This window comes from Molossus molossus, unplaced genomic scaffold, assembly GCF_014108415.1.
Source record: "Molossus molossus isolate mMolMol1 unplaced genomic scaffold, mMolMol1.p scaffold_m16_p_12, whole genome shotgun sequence".
NCBI lineage: Eukaryota > Metazoa > Chordata > Mammalia > Chiroptera > Molossidae > Molossus > Molossus molossus.
In genome coordinates this window covers 9,590,416-9,595,992 of record NW_023425347.1, presented here as the reverse complement: position 1 = coordinate 9,595,992, position 5,577 = coordinate 9,590,416, and positions in this window count along the sequence as shown.

Here is a 5,577-nt window from a genome sequence, read left to right as displayed (position 1 = left end):
AGGGTATATTCCTAGAAGTGGGATCACTGGGTCAAATAGAAGTTCAATTTCTAATTTTTTGAGGTAACACCATATTGTTTTCCATAGTGGCTGCACCAGTCTGCATTCCCACCAGCAGTGTACTAGAGTCCCCTTTTCTCCACACCCTCGCCAACACTTCTTTGAAGATTTGTTGATGGTGGCCATTCTGACAGGTGTGAGGTGATATCTCATTGTTGTTTTTTGTTTGTTTGTTTTTTATCCTCACCCAAGGACATTTTTCCATTTTTTGTTCAGATAGAGTGGGAGGGAGGGAGGGAGAGGAAGAGAGAGAGAGAGAGAAACATCGACGTGAAAGGGACACATCGAGTGGCTGTCACCCGCATGACCAACCAGGGCTGGGGACATACTGCAACCGAGGTTCGTGCCCTTAGTGGGAACTGAACTCCGGTCTCTCTGGACCGCAGGCTAACGCTCTAACCGCTGAGCCAAACTGGCCAGGGCTTATTGTTGTTTTAATTTGCATCTCTCTGATGATTAGTGATGTTGAGTATTTCTTCATATGTCTCTTAGCCATTTGTATGTCCTGTTTGGAGAGGTGTCTATTTAGTTCCTCTGCCCATTTTTTTCATTGGGTTGTTTGTCTTCCTTTTGTTGAGTTGTATGAGCACTCTCTATATATTGGAAATTAACCCCTTATCTGATATATCATTGGCAATTATGCTCTCCCATACAGTGGGTAGCCTTTCCGTTTTGATGACTGTATCTTTCGCTGTGCAGAAGGTTACTTTTTTAATTATTATTTTTTATTATTCATTTTTGGTACGTGCCTCTAGCGGGAATCGAACCCAGAACTCTTTGGTCCACAGGCTGAGACTCCAGTCGCTGAGCCAAACCAGCCAGGGCTGTGCAGAAGCTTTTGAATTTGATGTAGTCTCATATGTTCATTTTCTTTGTTTCTGTTGCCTTAGGTGATGTATCAGTGAAAATTCTACTGCGTATGATATATGAAATTTTGTTGCCTACAGTTTCTTTAGGATTTTTATGGATTCATGAGTCACATTTAAGTCTTTTCTCCATTTTGTGTTTATTCTTGTGTAGGGTGTAAGTTGATGGTCTAGTTTCATTTTTTTGCATGCAGCTGTCCAATTTTCCCAACACCATTTATTAAAGAGGCTGTCCTTACTCCACTGTATTCTCTTGCCACCTTTGTCAAATATTAATTGAGCCCTGACTGGTTTGGCTCAGCGGTAGGGCATCCGCCTGCGGTCCTGAGAGACCCGGGTTTGGTTTTCGCTGGGGGCGCTTACCTCGGTTGCGGTTTGTCCCCGGCCCTGGTCGGTTGTGCGGGTGGCAGTCACTCGATGTGGCCCTTTCACGTCGATCTTTCTCTCTCTCTCTCTGTTCCTCTCTCTCCCCCCCCACTGTACCTGAACAAAAAATGAAAAAATGTCCTCGGGTGAGGTTAAAAAAAAATATATATATATATTAATTGAGTATATTGCCTTGGGTCCATTTCTGGGTTCTCTGTTCTGTTCCAGTGGTCTATATGCCTGTTCTTGTGCCAGTACCAGGCTTTTTTGATTATAGTGTCTTTGTAGTATAACCTGAAATCTGGTAATGTGATCCCTCCAACTTTGTTCTTTTTTTTTTTTTTCAAGATTGCTGTGGCTATTCGAGGTCATTTTTGGTTCCATATGAACTTTTGAAGTACTTGTTCTAATTCTGTGCAGTATGCTGTTGGTATTTTGATGGGGATTGCATTGAATCTATAGATTGCTTTGGGTAGTATAGACATTTTAATGATGTTAATTCTCCCAATCCATGAACAGGGTATGTGCTTCCACTTTTTTATATCTTCCTCTATTTCTTTTTTCAATGACCTGTAGTTTTCTTCGAATAGGTCCTTTATTTCTTTGGTTAAGTTTATTCCTAGGTATCATAATTTTTTTGCCACAGTGGTAAATGGGATTGTTTTCTTAGTTTCTCTTTCTGTGAGTTCATCATTGGTGTATAAGGATGCCATCAATTTCTTGACATTAATTTTGTATCCTGCTACTTTTCCAAATTCGTTTATTAAGTCTAGTAAATTTTTGATGGAGTCTGTGGGGTTTTCTACATATAGTATCATGTTATCTGCAAATAATGACAGCTTCACTTCCTCCTTTCCTTTTATTTTGTCTTCCTGTCTGATTGCTGTGACTGAGACTTCCAGTACTATGTTAAATAAGAGTGGTGAAAGTGGGCATCCTTGCTTTGTTCCTGTTCTAATGGGAAATACTTTTAATTTTTGCCCAAATGGGTGCAGGATTTTGTCGAATGCTTTTTCAGCGTCTATTGATATGATCATATGATTTTTATCTTTCATTTTGTTTATGTGGTGTATCACATTTATTGATTTGCGAATATTGTACCAGCCTTGCATCCCTGTGTAGAATCCTACTTGGTCATGGTGAATAATTTTTTTGATATATTGCTGGATTTGATTTGCTAGTATTTTGTTCAGGATTTTGGCGTCTATGTTCATCAGGGATATTGGCCTATAGTTCTCTTTCTTTGTTGTGTCTTTTTCTGGTTTTGGAATTAGAATTATGCTGGCCTCATAAAACGAGTTTGGAAGTCTTCCTTCTTCTTGAATTTTTTGGAATAGTTTGAAGAGAATGGGTGTTAGTTCTTCTTTGAATGTTTGATAAAACTCCCCCATGAAACCATCCGGGCCTGGGCTTTTGTTTGCTGGGAGAGTCTTGATTACATCTTCAATTTCTTCTGTTATTCTTGGTCTGTTCAAGTTTTCTATCTCTTCCTGGTCCAGTTTTGGGAGACTATGTGTTTCTAGAAATTTGTTCATTTTGCTTAGATTGTTGAATTTATTGCCACATTCTTGTTCATAGTGGTTGTTAACGATCTTTTGTATTTCTGTGGTGTCAGTTGTTACTTCTCCTTTTTCATTTCTGATTATGTGTATTTGGGTTCTCTCTCTTTGGTTCTTGGTGAGTCTAGCTAAGGGTCCATCAATCTTGTTTATCTTTCGAAAAACAAGCTCTTTGTTTCATTGATCCTTTTACTTGTTTTTTTGGTGTCCATGTCATTTATTTCTGCTCTGATCTTTACTGTTTCCTTCCTTCTACTTGCTCTGGGGTTTTCTTTTTGTTTGCTCTCCAATTCTTTAAGTTGTGAGGTTAGATAGTCTATTAGAGATTTTTGTTGTTTTTAGAGGTAGGCCTGTAGTGCTATGAACTTCTCTCTCACAACTGCTTTCGCTGCATCCCGTAGATTTTGTGTTGTTGTGTCTTCATTTTTATTGGTTTCCAGGTGGTTTTTAATTTCTTCCTTGATCTCCTCGGTAACCCATTCATTGTTTATTAACATGCTATTTAGCTTCCATGTGTTCAAATGTCTTTGCATGTTCTTGTTGCAGTTGATTTCTAGTTTCATGCCATTGTGATCTGAGAATGTGCTTGATATGATTTCAGTCTTCTTGAACTTGTAGAGACTTAGTTTGTGCCCTCAGATGTGGTCTATCTTTGAGAATGTCTCATGTGCACTTGAGAAGAACGTGAATTCTGTAGTTTTGGGGTGTAGTTCTCTGTAGATATCTATTAAATCCATTTGGTCTAGTGCTTCATTTAGAGTCTCTGTTTCCTTGCTAATTTTTTGTCTAGAGGATCTATCCAATGATGTCAGCAGGGTGTTGAAGTCCCCTGCCATGATTGTATTGCTATCGATTTCTCCTTTGAAGTCCTCCTAATATATTAGTTCTCCTAATATATTTTGGTGCTCCTATATTGGGTGCATATATGTTTATCAAGGTTATATCTTCCTGTTTGATAGATCCTTTCAATATTATGTAGTGGCCTTCGTTGTCTCGAGTTATGGCCTTCATTTTGAAATCTACTTTATGAGATATGAGTATTGGTACTCCAGCTTTTTTTTCCTTTTTGTTTCCTTGGAAGATTTTTTTTCCATTCCTTCACTTTCTACCTATGTGAATCTTTAGTTTTGAGGTGGATCTCTTGTAAAAAACATATACATGAGTCATGCTTTCTTATCCAATCAGTTACTCTGTGTCTTTTTATGGGAGCATTCAATCCATTTATACTTAAGGTGATTATTGATATGTACTTATTTATTGCCATTTTTGTTTAGTGTGGTTATATTTTTCTTTCTATTTCTCCTGCTAGTTACAGCAGTCCTTTTAACATTTCTTGCAGAGCTGGTTTGGTGCTGATGTATTCCCTTAGCCTTTTTTTGTCTGGGAAGCTCTTTATTTGAACTTCTATTTTGAATGATATCCTTCCTGGATAGAGTAGTCTTGGGGTCAGATCCTTCTTTTTCATGACCTTGATTACCTCATTCCATTCCCTTCTGGCCTGTTGTGTTTCTGCTGAGAAGTCAGCTGAGAGCCTTATGGGGTTTCCTATGTAGGTAACCTGTTGCTTCTCTCTTCCTGCTTTAATATTCTCTCTTTGTCTTGAATTTTTGGCACTTTGATTACTATGTATCTTGGTGTGGGCCTGTTTGGGTTCTTCTTACTTGGGGCTCTCTGTGCTTTTTGAACTTGAATGCTTTCTTCCTTCACTAAATTAGGGAAGTTTTCTGTCACTATTTCTTCAAATATATTCTCTAACCCTGACTCATTTTCTTCTTCGGGGACTCCTATGATGCAAATGATATTACGTTTCCAGTTGTCCTACCGTTCTCTTAAGCTGTTTTCCTGTTTTTTAATTATTTTTTCCTTTTGGTTTTCTGATTGGTTGATTTTTTCTACCCTATCTTCTAAATCACTGATCCGGTCCTCAGCTTCCTCTACTCTGCTATTTAGACTTTCCAATGTGTTTTTTATTTCTGATATTTCATTCTTCATTTCTTCTTGGTGGTTTTTAATTTCCAACTGGTCGATTTTCAACATTTCTATGTCTTTACTCCTGGTGCTCTTGTCCTTACACATGCTGTTGAGCTTCCTCAAGATCATGGCTCTGAATTCTAGATCTGTTAACTTGCTTAACTGCACCTCATTGATCTCATCTTTGGTAGAGGTCTCTTATTCTTTCATTTGGCTTTTGTTTCTGTCTTTCACCATTTTGGCTATCCCAGTGGGCTTTGGAGCCTGGCATATTTTCCCTGTGAGTGTTGGTGTTCTGTTGTTTGTGGCTCCCTCTCCTGGGTTTGGATGAGGCAGGGAGGACCCACTTTAAACACCACTGTCAAGTCTTAACTTTCCTGGTTAGAGTTGCTAGCCCAGGAAATGGTAGGTATCCTCTAGTTTTTTGTGGAGGCTATTAGTAGTGGTCACCTGAGGAATCTTGGTTTCTGAGTTGACTGAAAAACTCCCTCTTGTGCTCAGTGGAAAAGGATTTCCCAAGGGTGGGGCAGATGCTGGTTGTTAATTGGCCTCAATTAGCATTTCAATGGCCACCTGGTGGGGTTGAATCTCCAAGGGAGGGCCTGCCACCTCTCTCCAGTGACCTGGGAAGGAGTAATTTGACCAGAGTCCTGAGTGGCTGCACTCAGGAAAAGCTCTGTGTACCCTCCAAATCCCAAGTGTCCCCACATAGTTCCAGTCCAGTCTTCCCTTCCTCTACCAGAGTCCAAGGTGAG